Below are 18,801 nucleotides of genomic sequence, written 5' to 3'. Positions count from 1 at the left end.
GATCTATAAATGTAGAAGATATAAAGGGTTGAAAATTTTTTGGGTCATGAAATTCTGTAAAATTATGGCTATTCTATATCTCCCACTGTGAACCTCGTATTGGTATGGAATTTTGTTCTCATATACACTTTGTTTTTCTCAATTATAAACTATAGTTATTTTGTGCACAGATCTATAAATGTAGAAGATATAAAGGGTTGAAAATTTTTTGGGTCATGAAATTCTGTAAAATTATGGCTATTCTATATCTCCCACTGTGAACCACGTATTCGTATGAAATTTTGTTCTCTAATACACTTTGTTTTTCTCAATTATAAACTATAGTTATTTTGTGCAAAGATCTATAAATGTAGAAGATATAAAGGGTTGAAAATTTTTTGGGTCATGAAATTCTGTAAAATTATGGCTATTCTATATCTCCCACTGTGAACCACGTATTGGTATGGAATTTTGTTCTCATATACACTTTGTTTTTCTCAATTATAAACTATAGTTATTTTGTGCACAGATCTATAAAGGTAGAAGATATAAAGGGTTGAAAATTTTTTGGGTCATGAAATTCTGTAAAATTATGGCTATTCTATATCTCCCACTGTGAACCACGTATTGGTATGGAATTTTGTTCTCTTATACACTTTGTTTTTATCAATTATAAACTATAGTTATTTTGTGCACAGATCTATAAATGTAGAAGATATAAAGGGTTGAAAATTTTTTGGGTCATGAAATTCTGTAAAATTATGGCTATTCTATATCTCCCACTGTGAACCTCGTATTCGTATGAAATTTTGTTCTCTAATACACTTTGTTTTTCTCAATTATAAACTCTAGTTATTTTGTGCACAGATTTATAAATGTAGAAGATATAAAGGGTTGAAAAGTTTTTGGGTCATGAAATTCTGTAAAATTATGGCTATTCTTTATCTCCCATTGTGAACCACGTATTGGTATGGAATTTTGTTCTCATATACACTTTGTTTTTCTCAATTATAAACTATAGTTATTTTGTGCACAGATCTATAAATGTAGAAGATATAAAGGGTTGAAAATTTTTTGGGTCATGAAATTCTGTAAAATTATGGCTATTCTATATCTCCCACTGTGAACCACGTATTGGTATGGAATTTTGTTCTCATATACACTTTGTTTTTCTCAATTATAAACTATAGTTATTTTGTGCACAGATCTATAAATGTAGAAGATATAAAGGATTGAAAATTTTTTGGGTCATGAAATTCTGTAAAATTATGGCCGTTCAATATCACCCACTGTGAACCACGTATTCGTATGAAATTTTGTTCTCTTATACACTTTGTTTTTCTCAATTATAAACTATAGTTATTTTGTGCACAGATCTATAAATGTAGAAGATATAAAGGGTTGAAAATTTTTTGGGTCATGAAATTCTGTAAAATTATGGCTATTCTATATCTCCCACTGTGAACCACGTATTGGTATGGAATTTTGTTCTCATATGCACTTTGTTTTTCTCATTATAAACTATAGTTATTTTGTGCACAGATCTATAAATGTAGAAGATATAAAGGGTTGAAAATTTTTTGGGTCATGAAATTCTGTAAAATTATGGCTATTCTATATCTCCCACTGTGAACCACGTATTGGTATGGAATTTTGTTCTCATATACACTTTGTTTTTCTCAATTATAAACTATAGTTATTTTGTGCACAGATCTATAAAGGTAGAAGATATAAAGGGTTGAAAATTTTTTGGGTCATGAAATTCTGTAAAATTATGGCTATTCTATATCTCCCACTGTGAACCACGTATTGGTATGGAATTTTGTTCTCATATACACTTTGTTTTTCTCAATTATAAACTATAGTTATTTTGTGCACAGATCTATAAAGGTAGAAGATATAAAGGGTTGAAAATTTTTTGGGTCATGAAATTCTGTAAAATTATGGCTATTCTATATCTCCTACTGTGAACCACGTATTGGTATGGAATTTTGTTCTCATATACACTTTGTTTTTCTCAATTATAAACTATAGTTATTTTGTGCACAGATCTATAAATGTAGAAGATATAAAGGATTGAAAATTTTTTGGGTCATGAAATTCTGTAAAATTATGGCCGTTCAATATCACCCACTGTGAACCACGTATTCGTATGAAATTTTGTTCTCATATACACTTTGTTTTTCTCAATTATAAACTATAGTTATTTTGTGCACAGATCTATAAATGTAGAAGATATAAAGGGTTGGAAATTTTTTGGGTCATGAAATTCCGTAAAATTATGGCCGTTCTATGTCTCCCACTGTGAACCACGTATTCATATGAAATTTTGTTCTCTTATACACTTTGTTTTTCTCATTATAAACTATAGTTATTTTGTGCACAGATCTATAAATGTAGAAGATATAAAGGGTTGAAAATTTTTTGGGTCATGAAATTCTGTAAAATTATGGCTATTCTATATCTCCCACTGTGAACCTCGTATTCGTATGGAATTTTGTTCTCATATACACTTTGTTTTTCTCAATTATAAACTATAGTTATTTTGTGCACAGATCTATAAATGTAGAAGATATAAAGGGTTGAAAATTTTTTGGGTCATGAAATTCTGTAAAATTATGGCCGTTCTATATCTCCCACTTTGAATCACGTATTGATATGGATTTTTTTTCTCTTATACACTTTGTTTTTCTCAATTATAAACTATGGTTATTTATTGCACAGTGGTAAACATAGTTAAATGTGAGTGTAAGGTGGTCCTATCTAAGTCTAGTGAATGGTAATCATGGTGAAAGGTGAGTGTAAGGTGGTCCTATATAAGTCTTGAGAGTCACCAACATAGTACAGGTGAGACACCAGACTGGTAGAATGAAGGTGCCAAGTTTGCGAAAGGTGATAATATTGATAGAGAAGAGGCACCAGCTAGGTGGAATAAAGATGCATTGGTCCGATTCTGGTTTAACCATTGGCAATGTTTGGTTTTATAAATTTAATCTCTTAAATTTTGATTAAATTAAAAAATTTAATCGTCCAAAGTGATTAAAACTAATTTTGGAATTTAATTCAATCAATTAAAATTATGATTATTTAATTTTAGTTTTAATCTTAATTTTTAGTTATGATTAAAAATTTTAATTGATTAAATTCCGATTAAATTAAAAGTGAATTTAATTTTAATCAACTAATTTTGGCCGATTAAATTTTGTAATTTTAATCATGATTAAAATTAAATTTCGGTTTAATTCAATTGTTTTTTAATTGATTAAATTTTTGCCCAACTCTGCCCTAAGGAAGCAGAATACTTAAGAGGGGCGTCTATTAAAGATTTGAAGGGAAAGCGTTTGTCAGATGATGAGACTCTGATTTCCGAAATCACAACGTGGCTTTCAGAGCAACCTGTCCGACTTCTACAAGCCAGATTGCTGTAAAGATTCGAGGTGTGTCCAAAAGTGGCACCTATTTAGAGAAGAACTAAAAACTGTGCCAAGATTCATTGCTTTCAGCCCTCAGGAAGTTGGTCAGGAGAAATCTTTAATGTGGGCCCCTCGTACGATTCTGCATACAAACTTACCACATTTGTTTGCATGATACTTCACACAAATGATTTGATGGCGGACGAAGAAATCGTGCATTATTTTTATTAAAGCCGATTGAAAATTCCGTAACCCTGCTTAAGTACGCCATGAGTTACAATATCAAAGTTATTGTTCCATTCAAAGTTCCATCAGAGATGGATCATTTAGTTTCTAAAGTCAAGTTTTAAGTAGCTTTGTACGCGATGATAAGGTATCAGACAGATAACCAACGTAATTTAACCAGAATTTTCGCCGTGAAGTTAACTACTTTTCGGTTTTATTTTTAGGTATAAGCAAAAATAAAGAAATTTTTAACTAGATAACTTTATTTGTATAATAATTACAGATATCTGTTTTTATTATAACTGACAAGAGTATAAATAAAATAGGAATGGTTGTTAAAACTGATAGGCTAAAAATTACAGAAGTAGAGAATATTATGTTTCACCTGAAGCTTGTTTCTTTAAGGCGTGGAAATATTATGATTTGAACAGTTTCCACGACAACTTAGTGAGAATTGGTGATAACAGTGATAAGATGGAAGATGAAGGTGTGTCGCAGACATACGCTCATCTTGGTTGGTGGTTGGTTGCGTACGGATGTGTTGTAGCACACACAAGATATGTGGGTGAGGGGCCTGCGGAAATGCCTGTACAGGTGCTATCGTACTTGTAAGATATTGGACCCATAGATAGCGTACAGGAGAGGCGAAGTTAAGAGAGCCAATAGATGGCCAATCCCTAGCAAATCCCCCAAGGTGTGCTCTACCCTCATGCTATGGCAACTACATCCTCTCTCTTTACCTTTATCCTTCTAGCACACACTCTCTCGCTTTCCTTCAGCAATCCTATTATGTTCTTTTTTCAATTATACTAACGTTACAACCGTACTGCTGGGACATCAAGTCTAGACCCAGACTAAGGCTAAAGGCTATACGATGTAGAAAACTGGTTCAATTTCACGTTTTACTAGGCTAATATGTTCCTTTGGTATCTATTATTATTATTTCCTTTGTACTGAATACTGTAACTTCGGTGTTTCTTTAAAACTCCTGCACATTTTAAAGAAAGATTCTTTTATATTTCATTCCTTTAAAAAGGAAGTTACAGCCCAGGTATAGAAGTCGTATATTCTTGGTCGGCACCACACTAAGACGACCTCAATTTAACGAAAAAATGAAATAAATCTGTCCAGCCTCAACATTAGAAAAACCACAGACAGATTTGACTAATTCTTAGGCGTAAAGAAATGGAAGGTTTCAGCCTTCCTGTCTAGAATCTTTCAAGCAGAAAATGAATAAAAATGCTTTCAAATCAGAAACAATTGTTTGTACAACAGAAGCTATTTGTAACCCCAACAGATCGCCAAAGTAAACCATACTTATTCATTATTTAAACATATTTTCCATAGTTATTTGTATTTATTTATTTTTATGATTACTTTTTGGGAGGGTTTTATATAAGAATAGTGCGATATAGTGATCACTTATTAATGACTTAATTATATTAAAACATTATTCGTCAATTATAATATGAAATAATTTGGTTAAAACTTTAAACGTTTTAAATTTATGAAATTTTTTGCACCAATGTACTGCAAGCTGTCAAAATTTACCACTTTTCTGCAACCTTCTTAAGAACCGGTCTAATTTCTAACATCACGACGCGGAGATATTACTTCATTAGATAGTAACTAACTTACAAATTATAGCAGCAGCTGATCAACAGCAAGATGCGTAACACTATCAACTAAGGAAAACAATTCTAAGTACAATTAACATCAATAATTTACAAAAAAAAATATAAATATAATGATATTTCTTACAACGTGATATGCAATGATTGTATATTTTTTCGCGTCTTTACTTACTCGAATGTCTATTTTGGATACATTGATTGACGAATAAAAAAGGAAATTTTGCGTTATGCATACACTAGGATTGCTTTGAATTATTACCCAAGTAAAGGTTGATCTAAAGAAAGACCTTGAAAACGCTGGAGAGAACGATCCTTGAGGAAATGATAATGGAGATAAAGATAAAAAAAAAAAAATAGATTATCAACGAAAGTTTTGGGCCCAACTGCACTGTCTTTAGATTGTTTCGGCCTAGAGGATTCCACCACAGAGTTTGTTATTAGGTAATCTTACTGCTACGAGATACGGAAATCAGGGAAGACAGGTGAAAAATGTTAAAGTTACGGAAGTCGTAGGTTTTAAAGAGGATAGAACAAGAAATTTAAAAAGAAAAAGTGCATAGTTAGGAGGATCACGAGTAAAAGGTTTTGAATGGAAATCCTAAAGAAAGAGTTCAATCGAGACTATAGTTGGGATGAGATTTAGGAAAGTAAATGGCGGCCATGGTAAAACTGAATAACGACAGAAGATTAAATTGATGTATCTGCCTGGGTAACTTATTATCATTGAAAAAAATGGAATAAAAATGAAAATACTTTGTGAGAAGATAAGGTGGGCAATAACACTGAAGGATACCTATTCGCAATAATGAAGAGGAATCAAAGGAATCAGATGAATAACGAAATCTGCTTCTTTACAGACTTAAGTCGTCTTTTTTTTGATATAATAAGGTTCTTTCAATACTCTTTAGAGACTTGCTTTGATGTGTTAAAACTGTAAATAGATTCATACTGACTATAAATATAACCAAAGCTTATTAGATCGTCTAGCTTTTCATCTTGTAGAATTTATATAATGTTTAAGGCTTTTACTGGTAGGCATGACGAACACGGCTAGCAAAATGCATTTCGCATTGCGCTTTCGTCCATGTTAGTGTTTGTATGAGGAATGTAGCCACCTGAACAATTTCACGTTGTGTGTGAAATAATTTTAAGATTTAGAAGTATCTAGTATCTAAATAGTTCTGGTACGATTGTTTTCGTTCCCATTTACTTGCAGAAATACAACTAGTGGTAGCCGATTAGTGATTCGTAAACCAGAGCTGACCTGTTGGTAGCAGCAGTCAAAATTCAGTTTAGATTGCTTTTGGTCACTTAATCATATACATAGGTCTCTCAGCCAAAGCCACTTTAGCCTACTTAGAAAGTTATCTGGAATCTGGCGACGGATAGTTGGTCTATATAAGAGGATTCAATGTAATAGGTATAGATTTGAGGAACTTAACGGCAATGGGCATGTTCTCTCCTTGAATTAATGGAATTTTCAGGATGTTTTTTTTTAAAAAAAAAGGTGCTTGGATTGGGTTTTTAGGAGGGGAAGGATGTTAGGAGGCTTGGCAAAATCCCACGGTTTGAATCCGTAAATCCGTATGGATTAGTAGAATATTGAGATGTAGATAACTCTTTGGTTTGAGAGTGACCGCTTTGAATGTTTGATGCTCTTTACCAATTGTGAAAGGTCATAACGTGTTGTTAATTTATATTCCAAGATATTTCACTGAGTCAGCTGCGATGGGAAGACTGGAGTTGTTCATTAATTCGTACATAAAGACCCACCAAAATAATACAGTTTCCTCGCTTCCTTATTTCATCTTTAATAAAAATAATGGTGAAAATGTAAACAAAAAGAAGGCACTAACAATAGCTGACAGAAAACACATGGTCACGTTCCTTTGTATTACTGAAGAGTTATCTTGTGTCGGCTTATATATCACGTACTGGTCCAGAGATCAATTTGTACCAGCGTGTAAGATGATGGAAGAATGTTATAGTTGAAATGTTCCTTTTGTGTGTTTGTCCGTGTTACTGGGATGTGTACATACATCTGTCGTGTGCAGATTTCATTGTTCCGACAGAAGAACAAAACCTCCCTTGGTCTTTATTGTCTCTCAAAAGAACTTGCTCAGATTCTTCATTAATCTTCCTAAGCTGAGAAGGTCCTACATTTGAATTAAACTTTCACCAGGTCGGTGTACATGCAATCATTCTCTCTGAAAGCTTACATCAGGAGGATACTTTTTTTTTTTTTTTTTTTTATCCCTTTATTCTTAAATTCACAACTGCGAAATTCAAAACGCAACAAGCAAATATGATATCGTAAGGTACATAAATGTAACATATAAAATAAAATAAAATATAAAGTAAAAAAAAACAAAGTAAAATAATATATAAAAAAGTAAATAAAATAAAATCACTGGAATTGCGTGAATGAGGGCCATCCAACGATGACCATCATAAGTCGGTTAAAGAAATACCGAATGAGTGGAATGCGAAGGATGGCTTTGTTTATCTTTCGACCAGGTGATCCCGAGGCCACCGGCGCTTCAGTCTGCGAGGAGGATTTGACGGGAGGTTAGTGCAGGACAGGTTGCTGATTAAGGGGTTCTGATGATGGTAAAGGTTGGAGTGGAATTTGATGTAGCGGGACTGGGCAAGGTCGGAAACAAATGGGATTCGCAGGTCGGTGTGGATAGTATGGTTGCTCACGTAGAAGGGTGCATCAGTGATGGTTCGAAGGATTTTTGACTGGAGGGTTTGGATTCTGTTGAGGTTCGAACGCTTAGCAGTTCCGTACAGTTCAAGTCCGTAAGTCCAGATGGGAGCGAGTAGGGCTGTGTATAGTCGTTTCTTGTTTGTCAGAGTCAGTTTAGACCGTTTGTCAAGTAGTCTTTTGAGCATTCGAAACCTCTGGTTTAGTTCAAGTCGTTTGAGTCTAGTATGTGGATTCCATGTGAGTCGCTTGTCAAGGTATATTCCCAGATAACGAACGGTATCCGCTACAGGAATAGGAGTGTGATTCAGGTATAATGGAGGGAGTATTTTTCTGTTAAGAGTGAAGGATATGCAGCGGGATTTATTTCCGTTTACCTTTATTCTCCATTTGCGGAACCAGGGTTCGAGGATATTAAGATGAGCCTGGAGGGATCTAGTGGCTATAACCGGTTCGGTATTATGGGAGAGGATAGCAGTATCGTCTGCGAAGGTATAGATGCTCGTATTTGGATGAAGAGGAAGGTCAGCCGTGTAGACAGTGTATAATAGGGGGCCAAGGATACTTCCTTGCGGGACTCCAGCTAGGATCGGAAAGATAGTGGAATAGGAAATGCCTTGGACAGTTTGGAAGAAGCGATCTGATAGGTAGGATTTTAGGATAAGGTAGTAGGTACTGGGAAGGACATTCTTGAGCTTCAGCAAAAGTCCTTCATGCCATACTCTATCAAAGGCTTGAGACACATCCAGGAAGACTCCTGGACAGTACTGCTTTAGCTCAAGAGAGGTAGCAATGGTGTCTACAACGCGATGTGCTTGGTGGATGGTGGAATGAAAATTTCGGAATCCAAATTGATGATCGGGAATAATAGAAGGAATTGAAGGATTAGGAGTGAGGCTACTTTGCAAGCGAAGTAGGAGTAGCTTCTCTAGCATTTTCCCAAGAACTGGGAGGAGACTGATGGGACGGAAGGAGGCGGGGTCGTGTGCTGGTTTTTTGGGTTTAAGGATCATGCGTATAGAGGAAAATTTCCAAAGGATAGGGAAGTGTGTGGTTCGTAGGACTGCATTGTAGAGTGAAGTAATGAAGACTATTGCTTTTCTTGGGAGTCGATGGAGAATGTTAGCTGTGATCAGATCATACCCAGGACTTTTTTTCCTGGGAAGGGTGTGGATGATGGATTTGATTTCAGATGGAGTGAAGGGTTTGGGAGGTAGTGAAAGAGGAAGAGGTATGTCTAGTTCGTTGAGGACTTGTTCCGTGTGTTGTGGGTCTTGTATGTCAGGGTGCGGTGCGAATACCGAGGAGAGGTGCAGCGCCAGGTGCTCAGCTTTTTCTTCATCTGACTTCGCCCATGAGCCGTCAGTTCGCCTGAGTGGGTGTGAAGTGTGTTTGTATTTTAGTATTCTTTTCGTAGCTGTCCACAGTGAGTTGTCATGCGTTGAAAGCGATTCAGTGTAAGTAGCGTACTGTGTGTTATAATAAATGCGTAAAGTTTTTGTCAGATCTCTAGTAAGTTCGTTAAGAAGTCGTTTGTGAGATGGGTATCTAGTGTGTTGCCATAAGGCTCTGGCGCGCCTTTTCTGTGTAATCAGTTGTCTTATGTAGAGAGGTAGATTGTAGTGTGAAGCCAAATTTCTGCGTCTGGTATCAATTGTAGCATGCCAGATGCTTTCCTGAATGCTACTGGTAAGGAGATATACATTGTCGTCCAGTTGTTCGGCTGTTTTGAGTGGTACTTTCAAGTCTAGTCTTTGTTCAAGTTGTTCTCTGAAAAAGTCCCAGTCAATTGGTCCGGTAATGAGTGTAGGTCTAGGGGCAACAATTTTGGGGTGAACGTCGAGGGAGAGAATAACAGGGCTATGGTCAGAGGACAAGTCATTTAGAGTAAAAACGTCAGGAGATAAGGATGTTATGCGGGAGCAGATGAAGAAATCTAAGAGGTCTGGACGTTTCTGTGGAGAGCTAGGCCAGTATGTTGGTTGGGAGGGAGAGATGTAAGAGAAGCTGGTTTGGGAGAGGATGTTGTGGAAGGAGCGGCCCCGGGGATTGGCCAGCCGACTTCCCCAGGCAGGATGTTTCGCGTTGTAATCACCACCGCAGATGTATCTAGGACCAAGGGAGGACAGGAAGGAAAGGAAGTCGTTAGGATTGATTGTGTGGTTTGGAGGACAATACACGGCAGCTATTGTATAGAGGAATGGTTCCGCATTTAAAGAGATAACGGTTGTCTGTAGATGAGGAGCTGAGGAATAAGGTATTAAGAAGTGGGATAGGGATTTACGAATGAGGATAGCAGATCCGCCGTGAGCTGTTCCGTCAGGGTGATTGGTTTTGTAGAGTACATAATCAGCGATGGAGAAATGTGTTCGTTCAGTGAAGTGGGTTTCAGTGATGAGAGCAATGTCAATTCGTTTGTCGTGTAGGAGTATGTCTAGTTCCTGTCTTCGGTTGTATAGTCCGTTAGCGTTCCAAAGGAGTAAGGTGATGGATTGTTGGGTTGAGGGCATTAAGGAACCAGTTTAGGAAGAAGGGTATTCACAACTGTCGTGAGGAGAGAGATTAAGGGAGTGATGAGGGATTTAAAGTCATTGAGGAAGGAGTTGAGGACACTGGCAATATCGCCTGAAGAAGTATTGGCGGGAGGTGGAGGGAGAGGCTGAGGCGGTGGCGGCCCGGCCACCATCTGGGCGAAAGATACCTTATTGTTGACTCTGGGGATGCTTCTATTGGTTGGCAGTGGCGGAAAGCTTGTTGACTGGAGCGGTGGTGGTGGAGGCTGACTGGTGATGCGAGCTGCAGAAGGATGCATGTAGACCGGAACTGTAGTTCTTTTAGCTTTCTGCAGCTCTTTATGAACGGAGCATCCTTTCCAGCTCGCAACATGGTTTCCATTGCACAGTGCGCAAGTTGGAGGAGAGGTGCGAGGTTTAAGGCAGCTTTGCGAGGGATGATCTCCTGCACATTTTACACATCGGAACTTGTGCTGACAGTAACTTCGTGTGTGGCCGTACTCTTGGCACCGTTTGCACTGAACAATTGACCGTTGTTTGTGTGGTTCCTCAATTTTGACACGTGTGTGGCACAGGACCTCAATCTCGAAAATGTCTGTATTATTATTTCTTGGCTCGAGGTCAATGAAAAAGAGGGGCAGTGTTTGTTTATTAACTGGGTGCACTACGGGAGTAACGTTTCTCACTGAGTGTCCAAGTTCGGTGAGTTCTTCTTTTATCAGTTCAATAGGAACTGTTTGGTGGAGGTAGCGTATAACCACACGGTACGCTTTGTCCTCATCCAGCTGAAACGTGTGATATTCCGCGTTCTGTTGTTGGAGGTACCTAACTATTGCTCTATAGGCATCTGGTGTAGTAGCATTGACCATGAGGTCTGTTACGCGGGCTTTACATACGAAGTTTTCTTTGCCTACTAGTTGCGTTAAAGCACCACAAAGCTCTGCGTACTGCAACACGTGTTTTATGTAGATTGGCGGGGGTTTGCTGTGCCTTGGTGTTGAAGGTGCTGCAGCTGTGGTGTCCATATTATCTTCCGCATTCAGTAAGTTGAATGGATTATACGTTAGGACGCCCGGTGGTGCTATGTCGATAGTGGCAGAAGTAGATTGTGTCAGTTGAGGAGGGTTTACTTCCGGCGGCCGATTACTGGCTACTGCAGAGGCAGAGGTTGATGCGGCATTTTTTTTTGAGCTTCTTGTGACTCTAGTAGCAGCCTGCTTTTTATTTTTTTTCGGTGAGCTCCCAGCGGTGCTGGGTCTCTTTGACGTGAGCTGAGCGGAAGTGGTGGACTCGTTGTCCGTGGAGCTCTCTATGCATGTGTCATGCATCGTGATGACGATTTTCCATCAAGGAAAGAATCAGCAAAAAAAAAAAAAAAAAAAAAAAAAAAAAAAAAAAAAAAAAAAAAAAAGTCGTATTCTTATTACGTTGAATAAAGAGAAAGAGAGGAGAGAAACTATATACAAGAGAAAGAGAATCTATATACAGAGAATATATACAAAGATATGTACAAGCAATTATTGTTGTTATTTACAGTTAACTTTAACCTCAGTTAAATAATAAATGTACTCACTTAATGAGGTTTAAAGCGCTATTAATCCACTTTTCTATGTTCACGTGGAAAATTCACGCACTACACTTCCACCAAGCGATAGTACGCGATAAACTCTACAAGATAAGTGTACTTTTAATTTAGAAACGATTAATAAACACTTTCAATTTAATGAAATTGAGAGAGCGATCTTCTCTGTATGAAACATAGAATACGACTAGGAGGATACTATGTCCGAATTTTGGTTTTTAGTTCAGTAAATTGAACGGACAGATTTGAAACCATATGCGTTGTAAATAGTACAGACAGAAAATTACGACCAACAATAGGGCTAACGAGAAAATGGATTCGCTGAGAGATTAGCGAATACTGGATTCCAACGTGGAGTTTACGGGTTCGAATCCAGCGGCAGGCGCTTAGATTTTCTCTACCCAGAAAGCTTCTTATAGCTTTCTGTCCGGTGATGGCTGTTCGGAGATCAGCAATGCACTGAAAAAGGCTCCGGGCGTCAAACAAAAAAAAAATAGGGCTGGCCCTGAAGGTTTATCTGCCCCAAAAAGTAGTATATTTCCCGCCTTACCCCAAAAGACCCACTGGAGCTTAAACATTAACCCCAAAAAATGTTCACCATTAATGCACACGGTGTTGAAAAGGTATCATAAAGATCGGGCAGTTAATACGATTGGAAACGACCGAAACGGACGGGGCCACAGTCACAGCGATCGAAATGGCTCTATTATATACATTCGTATGGTTAACCGAAGTTAACTAACGGCACAGAGCACATACTTAAGCCCCAAAGTACCGTATTGTTTGTTCACAAACTGTGAGCGAGTAACTGTGAAGTAAAGTAATCGCCTTCTTTTTCAGGCGGGGCTTAACGTCCAACTATCAAATTAGTTGTCGAGGACGGAGACAGAAGCTCATACTTTACTATAAACAATTTTTTCTAACAAATAACAAGTAAGCCATAAGCGGGATTCGAACTCGATATCTCCCGCTTAAAAAGCCACGATCATGACCACTAGACCAAAACACCTGCCCCCTGTGAGCGACTAGAAGGTTTACAGTTTCGATTATTCATGAGATAGCAATTTTGAATGTGCAACATAATATCTCAAAAACGAAAAGCACAAAATTTGAATTCCTTACGGTATAACAATCTTTACTAACGCGATTTTTTGTTATAAACATCCTTCATTATCTTCCTACCTAATTGCCTTTTGTAGTGAAATTGATTAATTAGCAAAATTGTTTTTAGAAAACTGCAATTTTAATCATCTCTGTGGTGTGCAACTAAAGACCATCCCTAGAATTTTCAAATTGATAAAAATCGTAGAAATGAAAGTGCAAATTTCAGGAATAGTTAATCTAATTTTTTTAAATGTTACCAGTAACGGCAACCACAATTTTGATTATACTGTTTGAGAATCTCTTCAGCAACAATCTTGCAGGACTGTGGGGACGTAGCCATTTTTAATGAAAGTGTTGTTTTATGAAGGCAAACGTTTGTAAAATTGAAATTTTTAAGGCCGGTTTTTGTTTTTCTTTTCTATTTTACTAATTTAGAATTTAAAACACTTGTTAAGAGGATAAATGAATAAAATATCGTATGTAAAATAGAGAAATTGTGGCTTTCTTAGTGTTAGTATAATTTAAATTCAAACAGTAATTTAGTATGGAGTCAGGTAGACAGGTAAAGAGAAGAAGCTGGGCATATATATTTACGTGTGTAAAAGTAAATGAATGTGTATGCGGGTGGCACATTTGTGTTGAGCGAAAGGCGGCACTGAGACCTCGGAGGCCAGAGCAAGAGGCGGCTGTTCTAGTTCGGGTATAATGTTCGTGGGACAATGCAAGGGCAATAGGAAGGAGAATTACCTCGGCAGAAAGTTGTCCTTGTCTTCTGCTAGTCAAGTTGGCGTGGCGCGCGCATCTGTCAGCTTCTCTTTGCCCTCCCAGAAGTATATTATAGTGAATGTTGTGGGTGTCCAACACTGTCCGGTCGTCTGAAAACCAAACCACCACTCTGTGCACGACCGCAGACTGAATGCTTTCCTTAATGAAGCAGGACGCTACTGTAACGACCGCGACTGTCGCCAAAATGTGCTGTTCTCTTTTACTGGTACACTCACAACCCTTTACTCTCAGTTCCACTGTCACAGCTATGTGTCCGACACTACATATATCTGTGTATATACATCCCTTCAGCAGGACTTCTGTAAGCCCTACATATTGTCGACAACCGTTTCCACAGTTTCACTTATAAAACTTGACCGTACGGAATAGAAAACCACCATGTCTCTGGTTCTAAAACCTTTCCATCATTCTATACTTTAAACGCTCTCCGATATACGAGTACTATACTAATTTTCCTTGGTCCTACTATAATTTAAAAAGTTATCCAAGTAGATTTAAATTCTCAAACACGTCCCATATAACTTTTTTAATTATTATTCACAATTATTAATTCATTAATCATAAAAGAAACAAAGATTTATCTAGTTTTGTCTTAGAATGTCCAACAAAAAAATCTGTTTATCTGGTTAGCTGTCGGAATTGTATACTAAATTGTAATTTTAATACAGCAAAAAACGCGGTGATTTATACGTACTAACTGGCCAACTCTTATAGAATTTTTTATCTCCTACGAACCAACTTCTAATTGACTTACAGAGTGTTTTACGGTTAGGACAGTAGCAGGCATACTTGTTTATTCCTGAGATATTAAGTCAGCGCTCTTAGACTTCTTCTATCCTGCAAATTACTGAGGCTCCTAAATGTGTCTTCGGAGTGCCGTTGTAGTGGACTGCGGCCATACTCAAGAGGTATTCCCAAAGAGGGAATCAGTATATTTCTCTCTTTAGCTCTGATGTTGCAAGTGAGTTAAAATGCAACAGATTACGAACTAAGGTAAATAAGAAATTTCCAAATGTGTGGGACATGTTTTTAAGTTCGATTTATTGTAACAAATTTGCTTTTTAGAAGGTGCCAAGACTCTAGAAATCTCCTCTTTTATTGAAGACTTTGTTACAGATTATTTTGTCCAAAGATAGCTTAAGACCTAGACTAGACGTAATAGCAAAGTTATCAATGTAATATAGTTAGCTAAGTAATCAATATTTGGGCATAAAAATTGATTTTAATTTCACTTGATAAAAGTTTTTATATCGTATTTCAAAATAAATGAAATTTTATCCAAAATGAAGTTGTGTTTAAATATTTATACTATCCAGTAATTATTAATTAAATTTACTGGATGTCTCCCATTACTTTTAACTAGCTAAATGTTTATCTATGCATACTGAAATTGATCAGCCCTTTACTTCATTACTATCCAGCGAAAATTAATGTGAATATCAATTTATTTCAGTAATTTTAAACAATTTCATCAAGCGCAAAATGATATTTAACGGGTAAATTTAAAATTCTAAACGGGTTACATGTAGTTTAAAATTCTAAAATTTCTTCTAACCTCCAGGCTATTTTTTCCCTCGTAACTGTCTATCACTGTACGGTAAGTTGTAAGAAGCTCTTAGGAAGACAAACTGTAAGAACCGGCAGCTAGATTCGAATCCAGCAGTCAGGTAATCACTGAGCTAATGCTGGCTCGAAAGGAACATATAATTTCGTTCACATGATTCTGTTATCTAAAAATATATATTTCTCAAATTCCAAATCAATCAAAGAGCCTCCAAAGGACAAGTCCACGCTCAAAACTGCAGAACCAAACTCGAAGAACCCTTCACACTTCTTTATCTTATCGATTTCAATGGTTTTCTTGTTTGTTATATTAGCGATCTTAGGCAGGCCATATTTTTTTTGATATACGTAGAGAGAAGAGTTTTTTGTTTCAGATTTAGAAGGATTTAGTTCCACTTTTGGAACTAACCAGTTCATTAAAATAAGTAGTTCATTTCTGTAAGTTGTGTGATGCTTTAATAAGTAAAGTAAAGTAATTGCCTATTTTTCAGGCGGGCATTACGTCCAACCACCATTAGATGTCGTGGACGGAGGCGACTATAAATTGACTGTAATGACTGTAAATTCCTTTTATTAACCATTACGTAAAATCCAAAGCCTAAGACCGGGAATCGAACCCACTACCACAATACATACTAGCTTTACAGGTCTCGCATTTAACCGCTCGGCTACAGTGGCGCGTTTTGCTTCAATAGAAGTACAAATGAATACCAGAATTTCAGTTTCCGTCCATTAGGACATTAATATAAAGGTGTACATGAACATATCGGACCCTCTTGATGCTTTAATATCTGCGCTGAACGACTTAAACATATTATTAACCGAGGATATATCCTAGCGTTGCAGTACGAGGATAAGGCATGTCCGAGTAGTTGTTGCAGAAGAGAAGAGAGCAAATGATAGTTTCCTGAGGCAATTCCTGCAGCATATGTCGGACTAGTGCTGTAAATGTTATTGAATGCAATAAGTAGGGCGTAATTGAACAAATTGAATCGTTTGAATGGAGCTACAGTATGAAGGAGATCCGTAACCATAGAGAGTCTTTTCAGTTGATCGCCATTCAAGAAAGGAACTCAATGGCGAACATTATGAACAATACGATAATAGACGCACTAAGACTGGTTTTGAAATGCACTAAATCGCATCACAGTATTATTTATTAGAATGAAATGAAGCACATGTATGTAGCAAGCATAAGTGGAAAACTCCATTCATTTATGTTTCACTAATATGAAAACCTTTTACAAAATGAGGATTTCAGAAAGGGCACGTGTTACATACATACATAACAAGTGAGCGCAGCAATCTAATTAATTCTGAAGTGACGATGATATGAGCTAATCGTAACGAGCATGCATGCTGGGAAAGCACGGTAGGTGGCAGCTAGATGCAATCAGTGAAGGATTAGCTTTACCAATATTAGCCTACTGTGTAACAGATGTTAACAAACATTTCGCCTCAGAGCTAGCTAAACTTCATGCTTCATTTCAAATGAATTCAATGTTTCATTATTAATATTTCTATATTTTTGAATGGCCACTAAAATTAGGTATTAATATTAACTTTTGAATTGCGAATTAAATGATTTTTATTGTACATTAATCTTAAATTAGCCATCTTCAACTGTACTCACTTCCTTCGTCACGTTGTGTTCCTCAAGCTCTTCGCTATCTCCCACTCTCTTCTCCATTTATATCAATGATCTTCCTTTTTCCATTTTCCATTCCCATTACCACCTTTATGCTGACGGTTCTCAGAAGCTGTGTTTAAACTTCAAGAAGACATCATGGGCCACGGAAAATAAGCTTACCCTAAATGCAGAAAAGACCAAAGCAACTGTTATTTCCTCCAATTCATTTCTTAAATCACTGGTTCCTATTCCTAATCTTCTCCTTTATGACATCCCTTTGGAATCACTTTTGACCAAAACCTTTCCTAGAAAAACCAGGTTTCCCAAATCTCTCGCCGCTCCATCCACATCCTAAAGCAGTTTAATAGTTCCCTGACATCTTTTTTCCAATTAAGACCCGGCAACTCCTAGTTTCCTCTCTTATTTTCGACGATGGTTACTTAGTGTATGGCCGGTCTTTCTGGTGGTATTGAAGTTTATGCTCAAGCGCCTCATGTACTGCTTCATAAGATTTATTTTCAGCATTCCCAGAGGCACTGGCATTTCGCGCTATGAGTTGAAGTGGCCTTTTTCCTATCTACCGCCGCCACTATGTTTGGGCTTCATTCCTTTTCCAAGTTATCCTATCTCAAAGACCATCTTATATTTTCCAACTCTTCAAGTTCAAATCCTCGATCCATTCTCGTAATACTAGATCTCGTTCCTCTGATCTCTATATTCCCTCACTCAGTACTTCATCCTTCGACAAATCCTTCCTAATACTGGAACTCCTTACCATCATCTGTCCGCCATGCGCCTATCCTTTCCATTTTTAAATCCCTTCTGTTCGATTATCACCTTTCTACTCAGCTTCCTCCGAAATAATAATTGAATTCATTTATTTCCTTAATTTTAATTCTTATTTTTGTAAATACTTGCTTATTTTTTGTTTATAAATATCTAAAATACAGGCCAAACCAATAGGGCCTCCAATTGTAGATGTTTTTATTCTTAGGGGACAATAGTCCCAGGATAATAAATTTATTTTCTTTCATTCATTCATTGAAATATCTGCTTAAAAGAATGTGATCTTGATATTTTCGTTTAATATTTTAAGGAGAGAACATTACATTTGAATGACCTCCAGGCTCAATACTAACCACAATGTTTTATGAAATTAACAAAAAACAAACATTGTTTTTTGTTAATACAATTTTTTAGAACACTAATGCAGCTATTTCCAACAAAACATGCTTAACAACCTTTCAAGTATTATACCGTAGCCATGGTTACCTCTTCGTCATGCACAATTCTATAATCAGTGGGAAATTCAGTGAATTAAACGGTCAGGAACGCTAGGCTTCGGCTGAATTCGAATAGCCGGGCTGATATTGAGAACCTAACTAATCGTGCGGTCTGAACGGAATCATTTGGAACAGACAAATCTTATCAATTCTTAGATATTTTTACAGACAGAAAGTCTTAAGTCAATATCGTATCTTAGCTATCTAGATGAATTTTGTTTGCCTATATGGTTCACGTTAAAAAGGTTACAAACTGAGATTAGTTACATACGTAAGATCGGTGGAAAGGCTGTCCACTATATTGTCTTTCCTTTCTTTGATGGCCGCGAAACGTTTTTCTTTTAATGTTCTAAGCAGACCCTGTTCAATGAAGCAGTCTCAT

This window comes from Rhodnius prolixus, unplaced genomic scaffold (genome assembly GCF_049639745.1).
Source record: "Rhodnius prolixus isolate KJV_2025 unplaced genomic scaffold, Rpr scaffold_4, whole genome shotgun sequence".
Lineage (NCBI taxonomy): Eukaryota > Metazoa > Arthropoda > Insecta > Hemiptera > Reduviidae > Rhodnius > Rhodnius prolixus.
The sequence above is the reverse complement of the archived record's forward strand: the minus strand, read 5'-3'. Positions refer to the sequence as shown.